At 52.4% G+C, this 26,523-nt stretch overlaps 1 protein-coding gene across 16 annotated transcripts in view; it reads left to right on the top strand.

Moving 5' to 3' along the window:
- The window catches only part of WSCD1 (WSC domain containing 1), a 513,503-nt gene that overhangs the window by 441,474 nt on the left and 45,506 nt on the right, over nucleotides 1-26,523 (top strand). The window contains exons 1-3 of one of the 16 annotated variants that reach the window (XM_077969216.1): nucleotides 20,918-23,692; nucleotides 24,802-25,085; nucleotides 26,346-26,500. The exons of 4 other annotated variants lie outside the window; for them this stretch is intronic. The gene's annotated coding sequence lies outside the window, so the exon portion shown is untranslated. 16 annotated transcript variants of the gene reach the window in all.

Below are 26,523 nucleotides of genomic sequence, written 5' to 3' on the forward strand. Positions count from 1 at the left end.
AAGACTCACTTGGGCAGAGCCCTCCATGCTGCAGGCTGGCGCTGCCTGGGACCAGGTGGCTACACCTGCCAGGTTCGGGGGTTTAGTACTAGGAAGCCACTTGTCTAATAGACCCAAGGCCACATTTTCCACCTGGCTTCTAGAAGTAACAAACTTGTTATTTTGGCCTTTATCTTTACTTTTTATTTGATTTCACAACTTGTTCAAAACCTAGGAGAAGTAGCAGGGTACCACTTGGTAGGATTTCTTCACACATCCTTAATATTTCATGCACCGGGGAAGAAAAAAATAGGTCTGGAATTCAGGAAGTCGCATTTGTACATGGAGTGGTTTCAGGGGCAGCAAGAGCTTGTGGCTATGACTCTGGGCATCACACTTTAATCTTGGTAGTTTCTAGACACCTGCATTCGCCCAGATAGGTTCTGTATAGCTGTGTGGTTGTCTTTTTAACAGTTCTTGTAGAGACAGGCAGGTTGTGCCTTAGGCCAAGTGATATGTTGACTTTGTGGGTGACTGTAGCTTTTGATCTATGCAGAAAAAAATTGAGGTCTCTGAACACCTCCCCAATAAATAGCACCTTGTTCCTCACTCAAGGTGTGAAAAAGTCGAACAAACAAACAAAAAATAAAGATAGAGGTGCACAAATCTTTCACTACGGCATCAAGCCAGGCAGAGGGACCTGACTGTGCTCTGCTACCTGGACCAGGGCAGGTGGTCCCCCTGCAGGGATGGAGCAGTAGAGTCCCCGCTTCCTGTGGCCGCTCACTTCTGAGAGGATGAAGGAACAAAGACCGGGGGGGAGCTTTGAAAAAGGCTTCTGTGAATCGCTTGGACCTGGGAGGCGGAGGTGGCAGTGAGCTGAGATCGCGCCACTGCACTCCAGCCCGGGCAACAGAGCAAGACTCCGTCTAAAAAAAAGAAAAAGAAAAGAAAAGAAAAGGAAAAGCTTTCTGCATGCAAACCAGGAAAGGGGAGAAGACATTCCCTTCAACTCTGTTTTTTGAGATGGGAACTCAGGAAGAAGAGCATCCAGCTGGCTTCCTAGAAGTCTGCCAATGCACAGAGCCCTTTGCAAAAGCTGTAAATCCAACAGTCAGCATATTGGGTTTCCTTTGAGGAATCCTGAGCAGGCACACTCTTTTCTTTCCTCTGCATCTTCACCTGGCCCTGTCCTGCTCTGGGAGGGAGCTAGGCAGGGGCCAGTTAGGGTCAGTAGGTGCTGGTTCTAGAAACACCTAAAGCGCTGGGAATTCCCTGACTGCCACTATGCCCTGAGCTCACGGGGCCACTGGCTGTGAAACAGGTCCTCTGTTATTTACTTTGACATTAGGGCCCAAGTAAATAATTCAGCGGTGTTTCTGCCCCTCTAGCACGTTCAGCTGCGGCGATTAACTAAGGTTCTGCTGGGATTGCCTTGTTTCCAGCATTTTCTGACCTCTGACCCCAGTGAATTTAATTTCTGCTCCTTTAATAATTTCTGAGGGTGTCGATTCTGTCGAGTGAGCAGGTTCCCTCCTGCAGAAATCAACTTAAATTCTGAGGCTGCACACTGCATATTCAGGAAGACCGAGCCCTGATCTGTTTTGGGTGCAAGCAGGAGAGGTGAGCAGGACCTGCTCTGCCTGCAGCCGAGGGGCCAGGCATAGCCCTACCTGAGTGTGTGGGCTTAGGGGTGGTCTTTTCCCGGGTGAGTTGCTGCCTCGGAGGCTTTTGGCCCTGGGATAGGCCCCTTTCCTGGATTCCTGCGGGAACCAGAATAGCTGTGAGATTGCATGGGGTTCTAGTAGGATGTGCAAACCCCTCCCTCATCATTCATTTATTCCTTACGTCAACAACAGTATATGTTCCAAGCACTGGGCTGGGTCCTGGAGGTGGTAAAGATGATAAATATGTGGTGCTTTAGCGGTCCTTTATGGCCCTTTAGGGAAAGATAGATGTGTGCGGTAGATGTGTGCAGAAGGATTGAGTTAGGCTGGAGGGTGAAGTCACCTTATAGCTCGGGGTCATCGATGAGCACCTGAGCCTGGAGGGGCCAATCAAGCCTCAGTCTGCAGAACTTTGTAACTGAATCAGGAACGACCCAACTTTCCAGTGGCTAGAACCATAAGGTATAGTTAGAAGCCTACGGGGTGGCACTTTTTATTTTTATTTTTAAACCGAGTCTCACTCCGTCTCCCAGGCTGGAGTGCAGTGGTGCAATCTCAGCTCACTGCAGCGTCTGCCTCCTGGGTTCAAGCAATTCTCCTGCCTCAACCTCCTGAGTAGCTGGGACTACAGGCACACGCTGCCATGCCCGGCTAATTTTTGTATTTTTTAGTAGAGACAGGGTTTCACCATGTTGGTCAGGCTGGTCTTAATTTCCTGATCTCGTGATCCGCCCTCCTCGGCCTCCCAAAGTGCTAGGACTGCAGGTATGAGTCACTGAGCCCAGCCGGGGTGACATTTTTTAAGTTTGTGGCTAAATCGAGGAGGATGCTGGTCTGCAGAGACAGACAGACAGATGGCGGGGGGTGGGGGGGAGAGAGAGAGAGAGAGAGAGAGAAAGAAAGAGGCCAATGCTCAGAGAAAAGCAGAAGTAAAAGGGGGAAAGTGGGTAATTGCAGCATTTCCAGAGGTTTTCCAAGTTTCTATTCCAAACCTTATGGATGCCCAGCAAGCTAGCTTGAACAAGTGCCTGACGTTTATAAACAAAAGTGTTTGTAGAGTGTCATGACAGGCCGTTGTGATATACTGAAACAATTGTAAGATGGACAGGAGAGGAGGCTGCAGGAGCACGAACTGAGGACCTTTAACTCCAGATGATGGAGTCCGGCCAGCGAAGAAAGGCTTCCCAAAAAATGGACATTCAATCCCAGTCAGGAAGGACGAATACCAGTGACCAACATCATTTACCTCTCACCCTGGGACAGACACTCTTACAGATGCTCTCTGATTATCTGTAACTTCGTTTTTGTAGCAGCCTAGGAAATAGGGATGACGATGATCCCATTTTTCAGATGGGAAGACTAAGGCTCGGAGAGGCGAAGTTGCTTGCCTGAGATCATCGCATCTTGGCAGTGGTGGAGCTGAGATTTGCACCCTCGCCCCTGGCTTTGTTCTGCCACTGGGCTTGACTGCCTCCTTGCCCCCTGCACCCCTCCGCATGGTTTACCACAAGGGCAAGGAGCAGGCAGGGATGCACTTCGTGTAGAGGAGACAGCGTGGACAGAGAAAGGTAGAGAGGAGGAGGAGAGGACAGTGAGCCTGGGCAGGATCTGCTACATGATTTGTAGGGCCCAGTGCAAAATGAGAATGTTTCGAGATGGCAAGAGCAGGACATTAAACCAGGTGTGGACCTTTCTAGATCCTGGGCCCTGGGAGCCTGTGCACCCCGGAAGACAGCCAGGAGTTTGGGCAAGCACCCACCATTGCTTCCTGCCAGCGGCTCAAGAGGGAAACCTGTGTCTCCGGCAGGGGCAGGGGGAGACCACTCGATACTTCCCCAGTGCAGCCAGCACAGTCTCCTCATGGTGGGGATTGTGGTCCCAGATGAGGGCAGGGTGGGCCTCTTTTTGCAAAGCCAGAGGATATGGATTCAGACCTGCAGGGGATGAGGAGCCAGTAAAAGATTTTGAGAAACCAGCGATGCCATCTAAGATTGTGTTTCTATGTAGCAGACCACTGAAAGCACTAAAGCACTAAAAAGAGGGGCTGGATGGGTGGCAGTCATCATTTCTGCAAGTAATTCCAAAAGCGCTTTTCTTTTCTTTTCTTTCTCTTTCTTTCTTTCTTCTTCTTCTTTTTTTTTTTTTTTTTTTTTTTTTTCTGAGACAGAGTCTTGCTCTATCACCCAGGCTGCAGTGCAATGGCAAGATCTTGGCTTACTGCAACCTCCACCTCCCGGGTTCAAGAGATTCTCCTGTCTCAGCCTCCCGAGTAGCTGGGATTACAGGCACGAGCCACCATGCCCAGCTAATTTTTGTAGTTTTAGTAGAGATGGGGTTTCCTGTATTGGTCAGGCTGGTCTCCAACTCCTGACCTCAGGTGATCTGCCCGCCTCGGCCTCCCAAAGTGCTGGGATTATAGGCGTGAGCCACTGCACCCAGCCAGGGGTTTTCTTAACACAATCTGTTTGGGTTCTCTTGACCATTTGAGAGGATCGACCAAGAAAGTTCAGAGGTTGCAGTGAGAAAATACTCATAGAGGGGATGCTGAATCTATTAACACTGTATTTTTTTTTAAACCTCTCAGCTGGAGGAAAACATTTAAATAGAAGTCATTAGCGAGCATGTTTCTGAAGCCAACAGTGCCTAATAAGTCAAAATTGCTTTCCCTAAAAAATGAAACCTATTGAAGGTTTTCAACCCCTCTTTTTGAAGTGCTCAATTAGGGTGAAGAAAAAAATCCATAGCTCTCCCTGGCTTGAAATTGTTGAAAGGCAGGAGTGCTTTCTGGTTAGGCATTGTCCAACCACAGTGATACAAATCAGCCCTTTAGGATAATTGATCTCTTGGAGAGGAGTTCGGAAATGGGTCCGCTCGGAGCTAAAAGCGTCGTAAATAAGCTGGGCTGGGAGACTGTGCCGGCCACACTGGCGAGTTACAGAGTGATCTCCCAGCTGCTGCCCACCAGAGGAACAGGGACTAGCCTGCTGCCTCCTGAGCCACACAGGCTGATGGATGGCGGGACCCGTGGCTGGCCAGTCCACATCCATTGTCCTCGTGGGAGAATGGACCTCAGAATGGGGCAGGGACTTCCCACAGTCCTGCAGCAAAAGGCAGTGGCAGAACCAGTTTCGGGGCCCCACTTCCTGACTGACCGAGGTGTTAAATGATCCCTTAGCAGGCACTGGAACGGTGAGCTCCCTGAGGCCCAGGAGTTGAGTTGAGGGGGGTCAGACCAACACCAGGACCCAAAGACACTCCAGTAAGTACAAACTCTCAGTGTCATAATGCAAACGAACCCACAAGAGAGCATTTGTGTGTGTGTGTGTGTGTGTGTGTGTGCAGGTACATAGATGTGTACATAGATGTGTACCTGGGAATGCCTCCGTATACATGCCTGTGCTCGCGTGTCCATGTGGATGTGCTGCAGCACATATGTGTGTGTTGTTTATGTGTGTATCTTTTATATGCCCGTGTGTGTATATGTGTGTTGTGTGTGAATCTTTTATATGCCCGTGTGCGTATATGTGTATTTACACTCATGCATGTGTATGTGTGTGTGCTTGCATATGTGTGCCTGTGATTGGATTGGGGGGCACTTTATTCTGTCTGGAGGAGTCAGAGAATTTAATCCAGGAGGCTGGGTGCGGTGGCTCATGCCTGTAATCCCAGCACTTTGGGAGGCTGAGGTGGGCAGATTACCTGAGGTCAGGAGTTCGAGACCAGCCTGGCCAACATGATGAAACCCCTTATCTACTAAAAATACCAAAAATTAGCTGGGCGCGGTGGCGGGCGCCTGTTGGGAAGGTGAGGCACGGGAATCATCCAAACCAGAAGGCAGAGGTTACAGTGAGCCGAGACGCACTCCAGCCTGGATGATGGAACAAGGCTCCATCTCAAAAAAAAAAAAAAAAAAAAAGAGAGAGAGAGAGAGAAAATTTAATCCAGAGGCTGAGGGTAAAGTCTTGGGCAAGGCTGGAAAAACGTGGATGGCGAGTCTGGCTGGATCAGGTGTAGACTGGTTATGGAGTCTGTGTCTTATCTTGTAGGGCCTTGAAGGATCATAAGAAGGGGATGACTTGCCCAAACCTGCATCTTAGATGCTATAAATCCCTGCATATAGGATGAAATTATTTTTCCCTCAGGAAAGATTCCTTCCAAAATTTGTCACGTAACAAAGAGGGCATTGCCTAGATTGTTTCAAAAAGCAGTACTCTTTGGAGAAAGTCATGGTAGCTTGAAACCCTGTCAGTCTGTCAGTAAAAATAAAATGAGACAAATAAATTGAACACAGATAGAGTAGTTAATTATTCCTGAGAGCCTGACCCCATGATTGTTGAATGTTCTCGTAGCAACCCTTTCAAGGGTAATTTTAAGCAAGCGAGGAAGAGAGTTGTTTATGCTGAGGGCAAGATCCTGAAGATGGGTAAAGAAGTGCTTGTGGTTTGGGTGTGCAGGAGTGAGGTCTGACCTTATGAAAGATCAAGGATGGCTCTCAATGGACACCGAGGATGAGCCCTGGAGCGGGGCTGGGACTGCAGCTGGACCCCGGAGAGGGGGCCCAGGGTCCAGGAGACAGCTGAGCCTGATCTGGGGTGAGGGAGGGGCGGAGGGCGAGGTGGATCCTGCAGGGTAAAGGGTGTCTCTGAAGTGCCGCATTCGTGCAGAGCCAGCTCCGTCTGCCTGCAAATCGAGGTGACAGAGACTTAGTGACTCCTAGTGCTTGCTGTCACTTCCCATTTCGCTGCTCCTCCCAGCTTGGTGGGAACTGGGTGGAGGCTGTCAGAGAGCCTGATGTACATCTGAGCCCTGTCAGCCCTCAGGTGTGAGGAACCAGGAGGGGTGCTGACGCCGGGTCCACCGTCCAGGGCTGTGCTAGCTGGGAGCAGGGAGAGGAAGGCGGGCAGGTGCTGAAACTGCCTCTGCACCTGGGGATCCTGAAGGGGAACAGGTGGCCCCAGCTCCTTGTCCTAAGCTCAGCCTGGGATTCTGAGGGTCAAACTCATACATAAACCAAAAGACCCTGCTCCACGCTCCCCACTACTGGTCGCCATGACAATGGCAGGCCCGGGCGATGGTCAGGATGCACCATCTCTCCCTCCGTGTCAGGGCTTCCACCCACTGGTGAAGAATGCCCAGCGGTCTCAGCACCAAGCTCCAGGAGAAGGCCAAGTGCATTGGGGTTTCCTTGCGCACCTCCAGCCTCCTGCCTCCACCTGTGTTCACATCCCGGGAACTTCTCCCCTTCCCCTAGCATTCCACGTATGTCTGCTGTTCTACACCCAGGCAAACCACACCATCCCGTCCTCATCCTTGGATACTCATCTTCTGCATCCACTCCATCCACTTCTTTGAAGTGTTCTCTGGCGCTGCTCCTATTCTTTGAAAATGCATTCCTTGTTCTTCTGAGCGGCCCACACTGATGAAAGCAGGATGGGCAGAGCCTTTCTGAATGCTACGGACACCCTCTGTGTCTTCAGGTCCTCCACCGGCTCCCAGCCCTTGACCACCTCCTCCCCCACCCCAGCCAGTGTCCAATTCTCACACCTCCCAGACGTGGAAACATAGTCCTGCCTCAACACAGCCCTGGGTAGAGATGGAGGGGATGGACAGAGAAGCAAGCTATTGGGTACCATTCATCAAACATATCCTTCCTGAGCCCTGCCCTGTGCAGATGCTGTCTAGGTTCTGGGGAAGCAGCATTCATCAACCCTGGCATGGCCCCTGCCTGTGGATACGTCCAGTGTTAGAAGCAGACATTAACCCAGTAAGTACCCACATGAGAATATAACTACAAGTTAGGACAAAATCTCTGAAGGAAAAGAAATAAGTAAAATCATGCCTGGAAGGTGTGAGTCACAAGGCAGTTACCCAACAGGTCTTCTCTTCTCTAACTTCATGATCTGCATTTTTCTGAGGAGGAAACTGAGGCTCTGAGGGGTGAGAAGACTTGGGGAACACGTGATCATGTGATTCACAAGTACCAGAGTCAGCCTGGTCTGCGGAGAGTCTTGATCTTCTGCATTTCTCGTGTGTGTGTGTGTGTGTGTGTGTGTGTGTGTGTGTCTGAGACAGAGTTTCGCTCTTCTTGCCCAGGTTGGAGTGCAATGGCATGATCTCGGCTCACTGCAAACTCCGCCTCCTGGGTTCGAGCGATTCTCCTGCCTCAGCCTTCTGTGTAGCTGGGATTACAGGTGTGAGCCACGCGCCCAGCTAATTTTTTTGTATTTTTAGTAGAGATGGGGTTTCACCATGTTGGCCAGGCTGGTCTTGAACTCCTGACCTCAGGTGATCCGCCCGTCTCAGCCTCCCAAAGTTCTGGGATTACAGGCGTTCTGTTTCTTCTCGACACCTTATCCCTCAGTTCCCGCTGGGGAGAACACATGGGTGGAAACAGAAGGAAATAGACAAAAACCCAGAGGAGCTTTTTATTTATTCAGGTTACTTTGCCCTCCCTTTCTATTTATATCTTGAGATAGAAGTTCTTTATTTATTCAGGTTACTTTGCCCTCCCTTTCTATTTATATCTTGTGATAGAATGGTTTTCTCTTGACAGCGAGCCCACAGACCTAGGGGATCTGGTACTTGGGTGGATGCAGGGCTGAGTCTGGAAATTCTTTTCTCTCCCTCTTCTTCTCCCTAGAGGATCCCTTGATTGAGCTCAAGGACCTCGAAGAGAATAGCAGCTCCTCCTCCTTCCTTGATCCCTTGGGCTCACGGGATTGACATTGGCCATGCCCTGTGTGAGTAATGACTCAGCAGTGCCCTTTCCGTGGAATTTCCTTCATCATCTGAGAGATGGAGAACAAGCATGTATGTGCTGGCCGCGAGATGACTGTACAGAGGAAGGAGGCCAAGGTTTCCCTGAGAGGAGCTGCAGCTGTCCCGTCGTGCTCCGTGGGTGGGGTGGTGGGGAATGGACAGGTGGGTGGATGTGGGTGACTTGTTAGAGCCCATGGGGATGGGGTCCTTCAAAACCAAGTAGACCTGAGCTCCAGCCAGCTTTCCCTTTCTAGCTGTATGATCTTGACTGAAGTCACTTAACCCCTGAGCCTCAGTTTTCTCATCTGCAAAATGAGGCTAAAACAGGACACATTGAAGAAGGTTGTGAGGAAGATTACATAAAACGGCATGTGAAATGCTTAGCATAAGGCCCAGCAATCCTACCGTCCTCAGCTGGGGGTAGATGACCTGGACATGTGAAACGGGGAGGTTTCCACATGGAGGGGCTTCAAGAAGGAGTAGGGGGAGAGGAAGTAGAGATTGAGGCGGAAGTGGCTGGACAGAGGAGGTGACTGACGGAGAAAGTTTGTTTGAAAAGACTGAAACAGTGTGAGTATGAGCTTCCAAGCGTTCCGCTCACTTGGTCGGCAGACATCCATTAGGAATTCACTGATCCCATGCTGGCTATGGTGGGCTCATAGTTTGGGCTCATAAAAACAGCTAAGTGAGGCCGGGCGCGGTGGCTCACGCCTGTATTCCCAGCACTTTGGGAGGCCGAGGCGGGCGGGTCACGAGGTCAGGAGTTCGAGACCATCCTGGCTAACACGGTGAAATCCCGTCTCTACTAAAAATACAAAAAAATTAGCCAGGCGTAGTGGTGGGCGCCTGCCTCAGTCTCCTGTAGTAGTCCCAGCTACTCGGGAGGCTGAGGCAGGAGAATGGCGTGAACCTGGGATGTGGAGCTTGCAATGAGTCGAGATCGCAGCACTGCAGTCCAGCCTGGGCGACAGAGCGAGACTCTGTCTCAAACAAAACAAAACAAAACAAAACAAAAAAACCTAAAAAAAAAAAAAACAAAACAACAACAAAAACAAACAAAAAACCCAAACAAACAAACAATAAAACCACCTAAGTGAGCAGGATTTTTTTCACCAGTACAAATATCCTTTATTTTTCTGCCATATGTTCAGAGATAAAGGGTCCTCCATTGGCAGAGAAGCTCAGGCGTGTCACCGAGGACCTGGGATACTATTTTATTTGTGCTTTTTCCCCTTAGAGGGTTGGCTTGTCACCTCCTGGTCACGAGATGACACAGAAAAGAGCCAGCCGTGCAGCTAGTTTTATATGCTCCAACAGAAAGCCCTAAAAAGGAGAGGGCGAGGAAAGGGATTAGAAAGAACTAAAAGTGTTTCACTTTCTTAAAAATATTTCCAAACAAAGAATGAATTTGCCCTGGAAAGGATGCTTACGAAGCATTTATGGCACCCATTGACATCAGTGTGTTGTTCTCTCTTGAGTTGAAGTAAGGCAGGCACGACTGGCTGTTTAAGTGGATAAATCTGCCCATGTGGGGTCAAGGAGCAGAGGTGGAAGTAGAGGCTGGGGAGAAACCACTCTGCCTCTCCGGTGACCCTTTCCTGTGCTGCTGGGATGAAGAGGGGCACAGGGAAGGAGGGAGAGGCCCCTCACCCAGACCAAGTGTGCCTCCCGGAATCCATTAGCCACACATTCGGAACTTGACATCATGTTTTCTCCAGAATTTCATTTCAGCCACCTGCCATCTGCCAGCCCCAGTTCTGTTAGAGTTTCTTCCACAGCAGCCTCTCCTCCTCCCTGCCTTTCCTTAGGACACCAACCAGCTCTCTCTCACTGGAGGTTGGCCAACAGGCCCCACACCCCAAGAGGTGGTACCAGTAGTCACATGATGCCACCAGCTTCAAAATCTCCTTTAGTCTGTGATGTCCAGTTGTTTGAAATGAGCCCACTGGACACTCTACGTGGTTAGTACGCCTAGTCACAAAAAGCAAGGCAGGAATGAGAAACCATCAAGGACCAGAAGAGAGTGGGGAGACATGACATCGCAATGCAGTGTGGTACCCTGGATTGCATCCTAGAGCAGAACGAGGCCATCAGTGAAAAAACCAGTGGAACTTAAGTCAAGTCTGAAGTTTAGTTAATAGCTATGTGTCAATGTCAACCCATGTCTTTGTTTTGACAAAAGTCCTATAGTAGGCTGGACACGGTGGATCATGCCTGCAATCCCAGTGGTTTGGGAGGCCGAGGTGGGCAGATCACTTGAGGCCAGGAGTTCAAGACCAGCCTGGCCAACATGGCGAAACCTCGTCTCTACTAAAAAGACAAAACTTAGCTGAGCGTGGCAGTTCGCGCCTGTAGTCCCAGCTATTCGAGAGGCTGAGGCACGAGAATCGCTTGAACTTGGGAGGCGGAGGTTGCAGTGAGCCGAGATCACACCACTGCACTCCAGCCTGGGTAACAGAGCAAGACTCTGTTTCCAATAAAAAAAAGTACAATTGTAATAAAAGAGGTTAACAATGGGGAAAACCAGTGAGGGGTACACGAGCAGTCTCTGTTCTCTTTGCAACATGTCTGTAAATATAAACTTATTCCAAAACGAAAAGTTTATTAAAGTGGACCCACCTCCTCTCTTATCAATGCTATCAGCTTGAGGGGTCCAGTAGCTTAATGTAGAAGATGACTTGCAAGTTCAAGACCTTTGATGAGTGACTTATAGAAAAATTCATAAAAATGGGATAAAGACGAGGTGCTTTCTTCACTAAGCCCCTGTGTCTACCGGCTGGTGCACCCAAGGTAGGCAGGAGGAGCAAAGCAGGGACCACTTCTGCCATCCTCTTGCCCCAGGGCTTTCTTGCTGCCCCAGTACCCTTGCACCTGCCAGTGGATGGCTGATCCCACAGGCCCTGCCTCTAACCCCACCGACTTCTGCAATCCGTGGTCCCTCAATGCTTTCTGTCCCTCAGACTTTCCCAGCTGCTGTCCCTGTGCCAGTAGAGGGGGTGATGTGGGATCAGGATGTTATAAACCCAGATCTGACAACGCTTATTCCAGCACCTGCTATATCACACCCCACACCAGAACTGGTTAGAGCTGGAAGAATCATCATAGCTATCATTTCTTGAATATAAACCCTATGCCAGAAACTCTGCACTAGAAATAAAATACTTTCCCCATTTTGCAGATTAAAAAACTACATCTGGGAAGATGATGTCATTTGCCCAAACTAAAAAAGCACAACTGGCCCCAAATCACTCTCTTCTTATTCCCCTGCCTTCCTTAAAGAAAGGCTCTTCAATAGCCATTAGACAACCTGCCCATTTTACAGAAAGGCAAAACAGGACTCAGGGAGGTAAGGTTTGCGTGAGACCACACAGCCTATTCACCTCTAGCCAGAAAAGGAACACAGGCTTCCTCACTGTGCTCTCTTTGCCACCTCTGAATTACTGAAGCTTTCTGGGTACCTATGGCCCATGCCTAGGAAGTCTAGTTGCTTCTAGACCAGACCAGTGCTCCAGGAGGTTCCTCCCTTCCCAGTCAGGTGCAGATTCCCTATTCCACTTCTCCCTGCCGTCCTCCCACCCCCGACACCTCCGTGTCTGCAGGCACAGCTCAGCAGGGGGCACAATTACCATCTGTGTCACTGGCATCTTTACAGAGGCATATTTAAGTCACTGCAGCACTCACAGGAGAAAGCAAGTAAATACACAGCCCAGCAAAGCGCTGAACCCAGCCTCAGGTCTGCTTGCACGGAGCGGGCGTCACTTCACAGCACTATGGGGGGAAAAGCAAAGCAAAGAAAGAAGAAACTGCGTCTTCCCTTTGGAGGTGTTGCCAAAGTTTCTCTCCATCTCTGAATGATGCTTCTTCAGATGATGTGATGTCCAGAGGAGCAAAAGGCAACCTTCACAGGTGGGATAGTCAAGCCTGTGTCACCTTGTGGGCCAGCATCCTGGTGGAGCAGCAGCCAAGAGCTGCATGGGTAAAGGAGATTACTGAGACGCAGGTGCCTCTGGGTGTCGATGGAGCACCTGCTTCCTCATCCCACCACAGTCCCTGGCAGGGGCACGCGTTGCAGTGAGCCATCCGCACTCACCCTCTGGGTCTCCCTGGTGGCCAGTAGAATCCAATGGACTGGATACAGGACTCAGTCTGTGATACAGGGATCAGTCTGTGACCAGAGCAAGGGGAAGCAGCCTCTCGAATTCTTGGGAAGAAACGTGACCACCGTGGGAAGCCTTCTTGGGTTTATTAAAAATATGTCATGCTAGGCACATCATGTTTTTAAAAACACAATTATTTATTTAATAAATATTTAGTAAGTATGCTTATGTGCCAAGAATTAAACTTGGCACCAAGAATACAGTTCTGAATGTGATAGTAAGTTCCCGGGCCATATTGGAGTTTAAATTCTAGCAGTGTGGGCTGTGAGGGTTGGGGAGGAGAAGACACACATAAACCGACAAATACACAGAGAGTTGATAGGACAGTGAGTTTCATGAAGACTGGAAACTGGACAGTGAGGTGGATGCTTTAGCCAGAACGACAGGGCAGCCTCTGGGGAGATGGCATTTGGAGGAAGAGAAGGTATCATAAGCTTGGTGGCTCAGGAGAACATTGCACATGTGGCATTTCTGGAGTTTAGCAAAGCTTTGGGAAAAACCCCTTCTTGTAATATTTACTAAAATGTGTTATGTGCATATTCCACGGCAAATGTTGTTTTGCTTACACACTCAACAGACATTTTATTTGGTCCTTACAGGCACCTCCATAACGGAGGCATTTTCTCTGATTTGCAGATGACAGTGTTGAAGTCCAGAGAGATTGTGACTTGGTCAAGGTGAGAGAGATTTGAGCCCCACCCCCGGCCCTCACCCCGACCTGGGCTTGTCACCCCCATGACTATGACTGGTCAGGCTGCCTTTGTCAACACGATATAGAAGTGTGGGATGGATGATGACTCATCACTGGTTGAATGACTTTTTCCATGGCTGATGATGATTAGATGACTACCGTGAAGGGAACTCATCAGGGTGGTGGCTCAGGCATGGTCCACAGCCCTGCCTTGTCCACTGGTGCCAATGACCTGAATGGGGGTTCAGTGGCCAGTCAGGGTTCAGTGGCCAGTCACGGTTCAGCCTCCTCCCCAACCACCTCTGACCTTGCACCAGCTAGTGCAAAGTCACTGGCAGTTTCTGTGACATCCTGTGTGTTTCACTCTTCCCTGCCTTTGCAAAGGATGCCCCCCACCCTTGTCTGGAATGGCCCCTGCACCTGGTGACCCAGGTGATGTCCACTTCTCTTCTAAAAGCCAGCTTACATGTCACCTCCTCCATGAAGTCTTCCCTGAATTCCTCCACACTGATGTTGCGAGTCAGTTAGGTTCCAATGCGCTATCTATCATCCATATCTATCAATTGATCTATCTATCTATCTATCTATCTATCTATCTATCTATCTATCTATCTATCTATCTATCTATCCATCCATCCATCCATCCATCCATCCATCCATCCATCCATCCATCCATCCATCTATCTATCTATCTATCTATCTATCTATCTATCTATCTATCTATCTATCTATCCATCTATCACAGCTAGTTGCCATCCCAGCAGCCATCTACTAACATAGAAACAATTTTGATGAAGTGGGGATGTGCTCTGAGAAGACTGGCCTATCCCCAGAGGATGAATTATAATTAGCCAAACCCATTCCTCTTGGCCAGGTATTGGCTGAGGGGTACTCATAGGATTCATTTCTGGCCAATGGGCCGTGCCAGAAGGCGGATCTGGCAAAAGTTTCCTTACCCAGTGAAAAAAGAAGTTCATGGGAAGAAATGTTCCTTCCTTTCTTGACTTAGGGAATCATCATTTGGGGAAGTCACAAACAGTGCTTCAGTTGTCATTTTGCAGTCAGGAGGGGGCGGTCCAGGGAACACGGAGAGGCCACCCCTGATCCTGACATCAGTGAGCTGCTGAATCACCCAACCTTGGAACTGCCTACCTCCAGGCGTCTTGCTGTCTGAGAACATAAACCCTTTGATTGACACCACTTTTACTTTGCTATTTGTTACTTGAGGCTGCAGGCATCCTGACTGATACAGCAGAGCTCTCTCTTTGTGGTATGTTTTCACTCTGGTCTGTTTTCTTGTCCAGTTCTTCACACTGGAAACTCCTGCAGGGGACTGGTTCTTTTTATCAAAGACTCTCCAGTGTTCAACACAAAATCTAACACACAATGGGTGCCTTGCTTAGTAAATAAATGAAAAGATGGCTGGCTGGAAGGAAGGAGGAATAAGCCATCAGATGACATGAAGTTAGGAGGTGATGTAAATACCTAGGATCCAATAGTTGAGGTCTGCAAAGAGAGGAGCGGACGACTCAAGAGCCAAACACAGAAAGATGGGATTGTTGTGAGGTCAGACCTGTCTGATTCTTAGTCCCAGACTCCTGGGGGGCGGGGGGATACCTTTCTCAGCAGTAAATGGACATATGATGGCAGCTTTGTGGGACCCATTGCTTTTGGGACAGGGATGGTATGCAAGTGACTGTGAAACAGTCCCAGCTATGTGGAGAGAAGAGCTGAGGGGCAAGGCATTGGACTGTGATTAGGAGTGACTCTGTTATCAGCCCTCCCTATCACTTCTCACTGGTCACCATCACTAGAAAGAAGGGCTTTGTCCTGACACTGAAATACTCCTGGCCGTGTTGACTCCCAAGTCCTTCTCAACTACTTCCTGAGTTCTTTCATGCACTTCCTTCCTCAACCTCCCTCCCTAGAGTCAGTAGTTGCCTCTAGCATCTACCCACACAGGGGCTGTTTAGTGCTCCCCTGGTGGGTGGGTGTGGGGGGGCTTTGCAGGGCAGGTGCATCGTGACATCGGCACAGATGGCATGGATACCCAGCAGCCTTTTCCTTTCTCAAGTCACCTCCTTCCCTGGTGTCAGCCACATCAACTCTTCTGCTTGATTATTCTGTATCAAGCGTCTGATGCTGCAGACGGCCACTTCTCCTGAATAGTAGCTGCCGGGAAGTGTCTGGCTCCCCAGAGGAGCCGGGCTTGAGTTCTCCTGGGTTCAACTGGCTGTGAGCCTTTTGTGGTCACCCACCTTAGGGCCTCCTCTGTCAAATGGGCACATGAAGGCATCTATAAACTTCTCATGAGTTTTAAGTGGGAGAATGGGTACGAGAGGGCCAGGGCTGGCTTCATGGGTATGAGACCTGTGAAAGGCTCTGAATTCTGTGCTCAGAAGGGACCTGTACTGGTTTAATATCCTCCTTTTATCTCTTGAAATTCTTTATTTTAGGCCCTTCAAATTATGTAGCTGGTCATGGAGAGGGCTTTGCAAACCAAACAGCATTGCAAGACTGCACAGTGGGTTGCTGTTGTAATCATAACAACACACACATTCACATTCTGTAAAGGATATATGTGTGAAGGGGGCTTTTCTGCAAGGCTAGGACGTTGAGGCAGCACAGAATTCCTCTCTCACTGTATCCTCTTCCTGGGTTTAAGGATATTAAATCCAGGTGCCCCAAAAATCTTCAGAGCACTCGGCCTCCATGCCGATGGTGCAGACTCTGCTCTAATTCTGCACTTGGCCAGACATGGCTATGCAAACTGCAGTGTGTCTCTTCCTACTCTGGGTGCCACCTCACTGACCCGTGTAAGGAGGGACTGTGACTGGTCCCCAGGCAAGCGCTTTCCCTGCCACCTGCACCTGTTGCAAGCCAGCTCCTCGGAACCAGGCCAAGCAGCTCTGCCCCTAGCGGGAGTCGGAGGCATGAAACTCCCTTTTAGGAAGACCCAGTAAGAAGCACCGCCACCTGCTCCTGCTGCCTGTGCTGTCCTCAGCTTCTGGGAGCATCTTAGCAGCCAGCCCCGGGTGAGGACAGGGTCCACCGGTGCACCTGGCAGAGCAGGGTAGATGCTGTGACTTGGGGGCTTCGGGGGAACTGGGTGGGGCTCCTCATTGGGAAAAATCTTTAGGTTTGGATTCAGCTTTTATTTAAAGAGGGGGATTGTGTATAGACTTGTGTGACTGTTCAGCGTCTTTCCACCTCTGTGTGTGTGTGTGTGTGTGTGTGTGTGTGTGTGAGAGAGAGAGAGAAAGAACCTGTGGGTCAATTGCCCAGTGTGCCCCTCTATCCGAGAGTGTGTCTGTTAGTAGGCACCCGTGTGTGGCATTGCTTCTGTGGGTGACTATGTCAAGGTGTGGGTCTGTCACTGTGTGTGGTGTGGAGCAGTATGATAAGCCGGTGGCCGACCCCCGAGTGTGTAGACACGGGAGCTGGTGTCAGGGTGTTTGTAGGGCTGCGGTTCTGTGTAGGTTTGTCTCAGATTGTGTGAGAGTGTGGGTGTTCCAGCAGGTGCTTGTTTCTGAGTGTGAATGTGTGTGAAGCTGTGACCGTCTGTCTCTAGCTCTGCATGGGACGGTGATCCGGTGTGTGTATGTGTGTGTGTGTGTGTGTGTGTGTGTATTAGAGTGCTACAAACTGTGTGGCTGTGTGTGTACGTGTGCGCGCGTGTCACGGCGGCCCAGTCTGCTTCTAGGTGAGTGGGGCAGAGCCCCGAGAGTGTGTGTCTGAGTGTGGGTGTCGGTGTCTCTGTCTGGGAAGCAGTGGTTCGGGATGTGTGTGTCAGGCAGTGTGCGGCTGTCGCTGTGAGTCTGCATCGGAGTGAGAGTGGTGGCGTGCTCCTCTGCGCGGCAGTGCCCCGTGTGTTTGTGGGTCTGTGTCTGGGTGTGAGCGTCATGGTGCGTGTGTTAGAGCCCGTGGGGCTCCGATGAAAGGCTGTGGCTCTGGGTGACTGGTGTGTGTGTGTGTGTGTGTGTGCGTGTGTGTGTGTATTAGAGTGGGTGGCGGCGTCTCTGCTCGGTACTGGCGCGTGTGGTCCGCCCCGCGCGCGTGTCTCGCGGGCCCGGGCAGGGCGTGGGCCCCCTCCCGCGAAGCCGCGACCCCTCCCCCGGGCGGCGGGCGGTGCGCACCGGCGCCTCTAGGACCCGGCGGCGGCCGGCCGCTGTCCCCGGGCCGCGCGAGTGAGCATGTGCAGAGCCCGGCGCCCGCTCGCCCGCCCGCCCGCCCGCCCGCCCGCCGCTCGCCCGCTGCCCGCCCCGGCTCCGCGCCCGCCAGCCCGCCCCGCAGCTCAGCCCGGACGCCAGCAGCCCCGGGGAGCCAGGCGGCGGCGCCCTGTGCTCGGGCGCGTGGGTCCGCTCGCCGCGGGCGGCCGGGGGCGTGCGGGCGCCTGGGCTCCTGGGCTCCGGGCACTACGGGGGCTGCGGGCTCGGCGCCCGGGGGAGGCGGGCCGTGGGCGCGGGTGCGGGCGCCCCAGCCGGCCGCGATCGCGGGGTGAGTCCTGTCTCCCGGCGCTCCATCCGGACCCCCGCGCGGGCTGGGAGCAGGGTGTTCCCCCCGCCGCGGGCAAACAAGTTTGTGCGGACGCCGCTGGGAGCGCGGCGGGGCTGCACCTGCTCCGGCTGCCGGGCGGGCTTGCGGGGGACGCCTTCCCGGGGGCCGGGGTGGCTCGGCCGGGGCAGGGGAGAGTGAGCGGGTGCGTGCGGGGCGCGGGGGGCGCTCGGCGCGGCCGGGATGGGGCGGGGGTGCGCGAGGCGCCGCACGAGCTGCGTCGCCCTCCGGAGTCCTGAGAGCCCGTCCGTTTCCTGGGAGGGCGCTGCGGCTGGGCCCGGGGAGGGGGCGAGGGCAGGGTGTGGGGTGCGCACAGCCTCCCTCCTAGGCGGCGACGTTTACCCAGAAGCTGGTCCCTCTCGTTCCGCTACCAAGAGAGGCTTCCGGTCAGCGGAGGGTTTGCTCCGTCTCTTGGTGAACTTGAACAGAGGCAAAAGCAAAACGTATGTATTTTGTCCGGAAAATTACCCAGTGTAGAGCTTTGTGTCTTCGTAGGTTTGGACGGAGACTCACGACTGGAGGTTGCTAAACTGCGTTTTTCTTGGCTACTCTGGAGCGTACCTGGCTGGGTCCCCTGCCTCCGGTAACCTCGCTGGTTGTTTTCCTGAGCATTTGTGCTCCTGGGATGATGCCTGCTCTGCTGATCGGGAATGCGGGTGGGGAAGAGGACCGCGCTTCCTTCCACTGGGCGGTGGGAAGGCTGATATAGGAGTTCTAGCCCCATAGCCCTGCACTGGGATCCAGCTGCTCCCCATACTGGCCCTGCCCCTGCAGCTCCCAAGATGGACAGATGCAGGACTCCCCTGTACTTTTCTAACATGAGACACCCGCATCCCTCTTGTTGCTGGAACAGCATGCTTAGGTTTACGGAGGCACTTGGGTTATCCCACTTTGGGATCAGGAGTGGGGGCCTTTCTTTTTTCCTCTGATTTGCCTAGGTTGTCAGGCACAGAAAGGGTGATGGGGAGTGAAAGTTAGAGGAGGTATAAAGCTGGCTTGCCCTGTGCTATTTGCAGTCACCCCCTCCCGGTGGCTGCAGGTGCTGGGGAGAGCTAGGGGAGGTTTCCTTGGGCTATGGGAGAATGAGGTTCGTCTCTCTCAAGCATGCTTCCCACCCCCACACACTTAGATTGGCCCTCAGGAGATCCTCCGGGAAGAGGCCTCAACCGGCCGCCAGAGCCCAGGGTTTCTAGGAGGAAGAGCAGGAGCTCTCCCAGGCACGGGGGCTTGGCGGTGGTTGGGCTGGTGGCTGAGCCTGACTGCCTCATCTTCCCCGCCAGAAGGCCCTCACCTGTGGCTGCATCCGCCAGCCCTCAGCAGGGCCATTTCCACAGCTCCTCTGTAAAAATGCCTTATTCTGGGGTGAGGGGATCCTTCTCTTTAGTGGGCATTGTGCTCTATGGGGTACTGTCCTGCGGCCTTTAGCATGTCTGGTTGGAAGTGAAGAGAGGCTGGGATAAGGCAGAAGGCCAGACTCCTGTCTCTTCCTTCCGAGCAGAAGTAGATATTCAGGCCCACCAGTGGGTCTGCTGCTGAAGCTTGAGTCTCCAACCTGATAAGTTCAGCCAGAGCACTGGGGAGTGAGTCACAGAGCTGGATCCTTATGGCATCGGCCTGAGCAGGTGACTCAGAGCCTCTGAATCCAGAGCCTCCAGGCCCCGATGGAACCCCTCGAGCAGGGCCTCTTGGGAAGTGGTGTTTCTCATCACAGAAGCCCCAAGCTTGTACTCCCATCCGGCTCAGACCCCCATCAGCCTTGGTGAGACCAGCTCCCCAACTCTTTCTCTGGAGGCACAATGAGGTCAAGGCCAAGGACTTTGGGGCAGCTCAGTGTTTAGACCTTCAGGGTCTTAGGCCTTAAAATGCAGGTGATAATCATGTACACTAGCAGGGCCAGAGATGGCCCTAACATCCAGGGCTGCTCATCTAGGGAATGAGGGAGTGAACGTGGCCTTGCGCTCACTACCTTCTCCCTGGGCCTCCTGGGCTGGCCTTCACATTCTTCCTTTAATCTCTCCTCATCATGGCTTTGCTAAGCGTGTTGACTTACGCCTGAAAAATTATCGTAAGTGTGCCACTTGGAGAATGTGATCAGGGAGGAACTCTGCATATGTCCTGCCTCCTGGTGTGGATGTGAGAAGTGGATGGAAGAATGGGCTGGGTTAATTTCATCAGCTGGTAGCTGTTAAGGCCCCTCCCCTCCACTTCGCTTCCCTTCCTTTGCTTTTGAAAGCCCCTGGAGATGTAAGCTCCCTCCCAGAGGGTGGCTCCCTTGACATGAGGGGGTCATGAGTATTCTGAGGACAGGGATGTGCAGCAGGGTGTGTTGGGCTCTCTCCCACAGCCCGAGTCCCCCGTCCCATTGGCAGGTCTGACTCTGGTTGGGCATTCCACTCATTTGTCCACCTGTATCCAACTCACTCAGTGGAGTTTGAACACCTGTTTGCCTTCCAGGTTCTCAGATGGACTTGAGACGACCCTTAAGCTTTCAGCACCAGGTGGAAGAAAAACACGAATAAGTGAACAAAATAAGGTTCTATAAAAGAGATAGCTCAGGCCAGGCGTGGTGGCTCACACCTGTAATCCCGATGTTTTGGGAGGCCGAGGTGGGCAGATCACCTGAGGTCAGGAGTTCGAGACCAGCCTGGTCAACATGGCAAAACCCCATCTCTACTAAAAATACAAAAATGGTGGCGTGCACCTGTAATCCCAGCTACTAGGGAGGCTGAGGCAGGAGAATCGCTTGAAACCAGGAGGTGGAGGTTGCGGTGAACCAAGATCATGCCACTACATTCTAGCCTGGGTGACAGAGCGAGACTCCATCTTGAAAAAGGAATAAAAAGAGATAGCCCGGAGATAGGCTGGAAAAGGTTGAGACTGGCTATTTCAAAAGTGAGAAAGGCTGCAAATCAGGTGCCAGGAAAGGAAAAATGCCAGCTCCCACGCTGGTGCTCTGTCTTTCTGTGTGGACCCAGCCCCTAGCACAGTGTTTGGGAGGATCTCTGTCCTTGGTATTGCACACGTGAAGATCATGTGATATGGTTGATGATGATATGCACTTGGAATTAGAGCGATTTAGCAATAGCTGTTTGGATTTGTTCAGGTTAATTGGCCTTCTCTGTCTCAGATTCTGCGTCTGTATGATAGGGATGGTAATGATTTTGGCCTCACAGATATGTGGGGAGATCACTCATTCATTTTTCCATCTGACCATTCATCCAATGCACTTGACAGTTGGTGAAAGTACCTTGACCTCTAATATGGTAGGTTAAAGTTTTTATTTATATGAACCCCAGCAGTGGGTTAACTGAAGGGGCTTTCCTCTTTTGCATGGAATGGAGTTCTGACCTATTATGTTTTATACCCTTTTAGCAACATATTAAAATGTTGAATCTTTTTTCAAGCTCTGAAGTCCAAACTCTTAAGAGATTTCTTGTCTCATCAAAGACAAGGATCCCACTCCACTTGCATTTCCCAGACCTTGATCCCCCAAAGGACCCAGCAGATTTTTGTTTAGTGGGTCTCTTGCTCTTTTTCTCAGTCTCTGAGACACAGTCGTGAGGAATGTGAGTAATGGCAGCATGGCCCTGAGCACTGAAGGATGTCCAGTCCAACAGGTACTTATTTTCAGGGGCATTCCCTGTGCCCCACCCAGAGGTGGGCAGAGGCACTGACTGTGCCTTTAAGAGGCCCTCAGGCTGGAAGGAGAGGCAGGGACATCAGCAGGGAACCCTGACTCAAGACCACACACCACCCAGGCACACTTTGTAGCAGCATCCAGCCTCGTTGCTTAGTGCCTAGCACTGAGGAGTGGTTCTGCTCCAGACACCAGGGAGGCTTTGTGGAAGAGGTGGCATGGGAGCTGAAACTTGATGGCCTGGAGCATTTCAGAGCCATAAGATGGGGCACAAGCGTCCCTGGCTGGTGGAAGGGCATGCGTGAGGGTGCTTGAGGCATCTTTCGCTAACCAGGTGATGCCCTGGTGGGATACAGGGCTGGCTTGTATATCCCTGGGAAGCCATTACAGGCTGTAGCATCATTAGCTCCTCATAGTAGAAAGATCACTTGCTTAGATGAAAAGGGACAGCCTTTTGGAGAGGGAATGGGGTCCAGAAGCCAGGCACTATGCCCGAGCGGGGCAGGGGCAGGGGCAGGGGCAAGGGGAAAGTCACAGGAGGGGAATCCAGGAGCTGTGAGCCCAGCTGGAGGCTCCTGCATGTACTCTGCCCAGGTCCTGAAGCTGAGACCCCCCTGGCTGCCAGTCATTGAGGCTGAGGCTTCGAGCTTCTAGGACCCAGACGCCCATCACCTTCATATCTGGAGAGCGACATTCTGGGCCCTATTCTCGTCATTAGGGCTCCTGCCCTGCAAAAAGCAGGCAGCTCCAAGTCCCAAGAGATTTGCAGCCCTTACTGCAGCTGCCACAGTAGCTGAGATCCTTCTGGGGATGTCTGGTGTCATTTTCCCTTCAGCTGCCACGGCCTGTTCTCTCTGACAGGGGGTCGCAGGGAGGTAGAGTCACCTGACTGAACCCCAGCGGTCACTAGCTGCACCTGGGCCAGTTCCGAGTTCTATCCTGCAGCCCCTACCCCCAGGGACTGCCTCCTCTCCTCTCCCTGCTGCCACCCCTCAGTCTCTGGACCCCTAGCCTGGCTGAGAGGTGGCCACCTGACCAGCCCAAGCCAGGCTGGGCAACTGCCACTCCCTCGGTCCCAAATGGCCACAAAGTAATAGACAAAAGCTCAGGTTGTCTGAGTCCCCAGGTGCTCTGGACTCCTGCTCCCTTCCTGAGACTTCCAGAAGCCCCTTTGTTCTGTTACTCTCCTCTCATGCTTGACAGGGAACTCAGGATCTCCGTCTGCAGGCCCTGCTCTTCTCTAGGGTGACCCCAGGGCAGGGCAGTGGGTGTGCACCTTTGTCCAGCCCTGGTGTGCCTCCTCCACCCCCAATAGGGCCAAGCCCCAGGCAGGGATAGAACCCCCCACCCACCCAGCCCCAGCCTTCCCCTGAAGCACTCTGCAGGGTTCCAAGATGGGAGGTGCCCACGGGAAGCACACCTTGGGGAAAAATTCCCCAGACTTTCAGAGGGGAAGGGCCCCAGGCTGCCTGCCAGTCCCAGTGGGCTGGGGTGTGAACACTCACCGACAAGGCACTGTCTGGAAGGCTTGGCTGGGGAGACCCCATGTGGGGCATCATCTCTAGGAGCTTTGGCCCGGCATGACCTCAAGAAGGTGCTGACGGAGGCGCACTAAACTCCTCTCGAGAATACATCTTGCCTCGTGTGAAGCCGGAGCTGGGAAGGGGAGAGAAATAGGAAGCTTAGTGGGCATAATAGAGGCTCTGGGAGCAGGTGGCCTGGTCTGAGTGCTGGCCCTGATCTGTCTGGCTTTGGGCAGCGTACATCACCTGGCTCAGCTTCAGAGACCTCAGTGCTCAAATGGGGTATACAGGGCATTGCTTGGTGGGTTGCCTGGAGGAAATGAGATGGTGGATGGTGCAGGTACAGCCCAGTTCAACCTATTCACACTGCAAATGCTTCATAAATGGTGGCATTGACAAAGCAATTGCTAACAGCAGTCTCAGCATGGGGATCAGCTGCGAGCAAGAGTGGGATCCTGGGTGCACTCCAGGGACTGTGGGGGCTCAGAGCTGGGGAGAGGCCTCTCGAGTCTGACTTCACCAGTGGCACAACTACTACAGGCCCATCCTCCGGCTTTTCCTTGCTTGCCTCTTTTGCATTCATAACCAAGCCATGCCGCAGTCTGTAGGGAACAGAGCCACAGCGGATTCATGTCCACTCCCTCATTTGATCCCGTAAAGCACGTTTACCCCCATTGAACAGATGATGAGCCTGAGGCCCTGCCCTGTGCAATGCTTTGCTCGAGGTAGGTTTACTGTCATGGACAGCCTTCTGGCTTTCGGGTGTAGTGGGTATAGCTGATGGCCTCCCAGGCCCTATGCAGACGAGCAATGGCTAGGATTCTGTCCCCGACCCCAGGTGTTGGCCGGTTCTGCTCTCTGACTGACCTCATGGCTTGGCTGTGCGCCCTTGTGCAGATGCTCCAAGTTTCCCAGCCCACCCCCAGGCCTCTCGTGGGTTCAGTCACTCAATAAACATTTACCATCGCTGCCCTGCTAGCTGTGGGCTGGGATCTGGGAACATGGAGATACACCAGGTGTGATCTCTGCCCTGGAGCGGGGCTGCCAGCCTTGAGGAGAGTGCCACGTTGTGATGTTGGCTATAAAGTGTGGTGGAAGTCCAGGGCAGGGTGACAAGTTCCTGATGCTTATTTTTTATTTGTTTATTTTTTTGAGACAGAATCTTGTTCTGTCAACAGGCTGGAGTGCAATGGCATGATCTTGGCTCACTGCAACCTCCGCCTCCCGGGTTCAAGTGTTTCTCCTGCCTCAGCCTCCCGAGTAACTGGGACTGCAGGTGCACGCCACCACGTCCAGCTAATTTTTGTATTTTTAGTAGAGACAGGGTTTCACCATGTTGGCCAGGCTGGTCTCCATCTCTTGACCCTGTGATCCGCCCGCCTCGGCCTCCCAAGGTGCTGGGATTACAGGCATGAGCCACCGCGCCCGGTCTTTTGTTTCCCCCTACCGGCCTACCCGCAGTGAGTTTTCCAGGCTGGGAATCTGCTTTGTGATTTTAAAAGTTGGGAGTGCAGCCTGCTTCATAGAAGACCTGGGCCATGGAAATCTGGCCTGCACACGGCTGGCTGTGGTGTCCGCACCAGCACCTACCTCCCCAGACCAGGGAAGCCTCTTTTGGAAGGGGGGCACCAGAAAATACTTTGGAGGACCGTGGGATCCTGGGTGAGATGGATTGAATCCTGATTCATCCGCTCTGACCACTCCCTACCTCAGCCCTACTTGTACTGTATATCCAAATCCTATCTAGAAAATCTATACAGAATTCACAGTATACCCTGCCTTCAAAATTCCGAACTGTTGAGCTCCTGCCTGCCTTTCTGCTCCATCTCATCAGAAACCTTCTCACAGCAGGAGTGCTACCCTCTCCCCTTCAGTGGTACAGGATGGATGTGATCCCTAGTTTGTAACCGGAGCCCCTTTGTGAACAGACCTGGAGACCCCTCCTCATAGAATTACATCATAGAAAGGATGACATAAAGCTCATCCCAGGCACTCTTGTTAACTCCATGCTTCTGAAAGCCCTCAGCTCCATCAAGCTGTGTTCCTGGACTGCCTGGGGGCCTGTGCCCATGCACTGCTCCATCTCTCCCACGTTTCAGGCTTCATCCATGGCTCTGGGTAAGTGGAATTTGAGATTTCACTGCCCTGACCCCAGAGGAGCAGGTTTCTGATGTCAGGATTTACGTATCAATTTATCTGTGGTCTCGTTTGTTTTTAAGATGTATTCATAAATGAAGATCACTGAGCATCCGCACTCCCAGGCCTCCTGCTGGGGCCGGGGTTAGGAAAATGACCGAGGCATGGCCTGTAGCCCTAAGTAGATGACAGACTTTGGAGGGTGACTGACAAGTAGATGGACAGTTCTGATCAGCCTCACAATGGCGAGTGCTGGGCTGAGGGTCAGCAGGGGCTGCGGAAAGCCTGAGGAATCTTCAGGGAAGCTTTCTCTGAGGAACAATATCTGGCCTGAGCCTTGGAGGACACACAGGGATTTGATAAGTGAAGAGGAAGGAACAGGCATAAATAAAGGGTAGCTTGTGCAAAGGCACCGAGGCAGATGTGCTGTGGTTCCTGGTGGTTCTGCTGCAACGTGGAGTGTGTGTGCGCATGTCTGCATTTGAGATGAGGAAGCCAAAAAAAGAGACCGGGCAACAGATGAGGCTGGATGGGCTGGATCACGAAGGGGCCCTTGTATGTCATGCCGAGGGGCTTAGCGTTTATCCAGTAGCCACGGGGAGCTATTGAAGGGGGTTTTAAGCAGGGGTGCGCCATGATCAGATTTGCGTGTGAGGAGGATCACCCTGGCAGCCTTGTGGAAGATGGATCGGAGGGTCCAAAGCTGGAGGCAGAGAGATCAGCCAGGATTTCTTGGGATTTTCTCTGAGGTTTTACAAATCTGATGAGGCTGTCTGGGGTGGGCCTGGCAGATACGTCAGCCTAGAAAATAGAAGCTCTGGAGAACCGTCTGCAATTTCCAAACCCAGAATTTAATTGCAGCTTCATTTGCTGATTACTGAGTCTGCTACCTCTGCCCCAGCCTAAAGGACCAGCTGACCCACATTTCCACATCTCTGCCCTCCCCAAGGGCCTCAGAACCTGGCGGCCCTCACCGTTTAGTCAGAGAGGCTCATGCCTATCTGGGATCTTTGTCCCAAGCCTCCAAGCTTTCTGGGGGCCTGGAATGCCAGCTCAAACATTGTCCTTCCTCTCACACCCGTTGTCTATCCCTGGTGCACAGAGCAGCCATTGAGTGGCTGCACAGGCCTGGCGGGGGGCCCGGGCCAAGTTAGTTACGGGCAGTGGCTTAGTCACGCTTCTGGGGGCCTTTTTTTCTGGGATAAGCCTGTCCTTGTGCTAAGGGCTTCGCTCACACAGCAGCCCAGGTCGTTGCAGCTGCAGAGCCCTCTGCCAACCCCAACAGCACGCTTCAGAGGTGCCGCCAATGGGAACCGAAACCCAGAGTGACTGAGTCCTGGGGAGCGGAGAGACCCACGGAAGGCAGATCAGAGAGCCTTCCGCCTTCTCTGCTCCGGGTGCTCGGCCTCTGTTTGCAGGT

Source organism: Macaca mulatta, chromosome 16 (assembly GCF_049350105.2).
Source record: "Macaca mulatta isolate MMU2019108-1 chromosome 16, T2T-MMU8v2.0, whole genome shotgun sequence".
NCBI lineage: Eukaryota > Metazoa > Chordata > Mammalia > Primates > Cercopithecidae > Macaca > Macaca mulatta.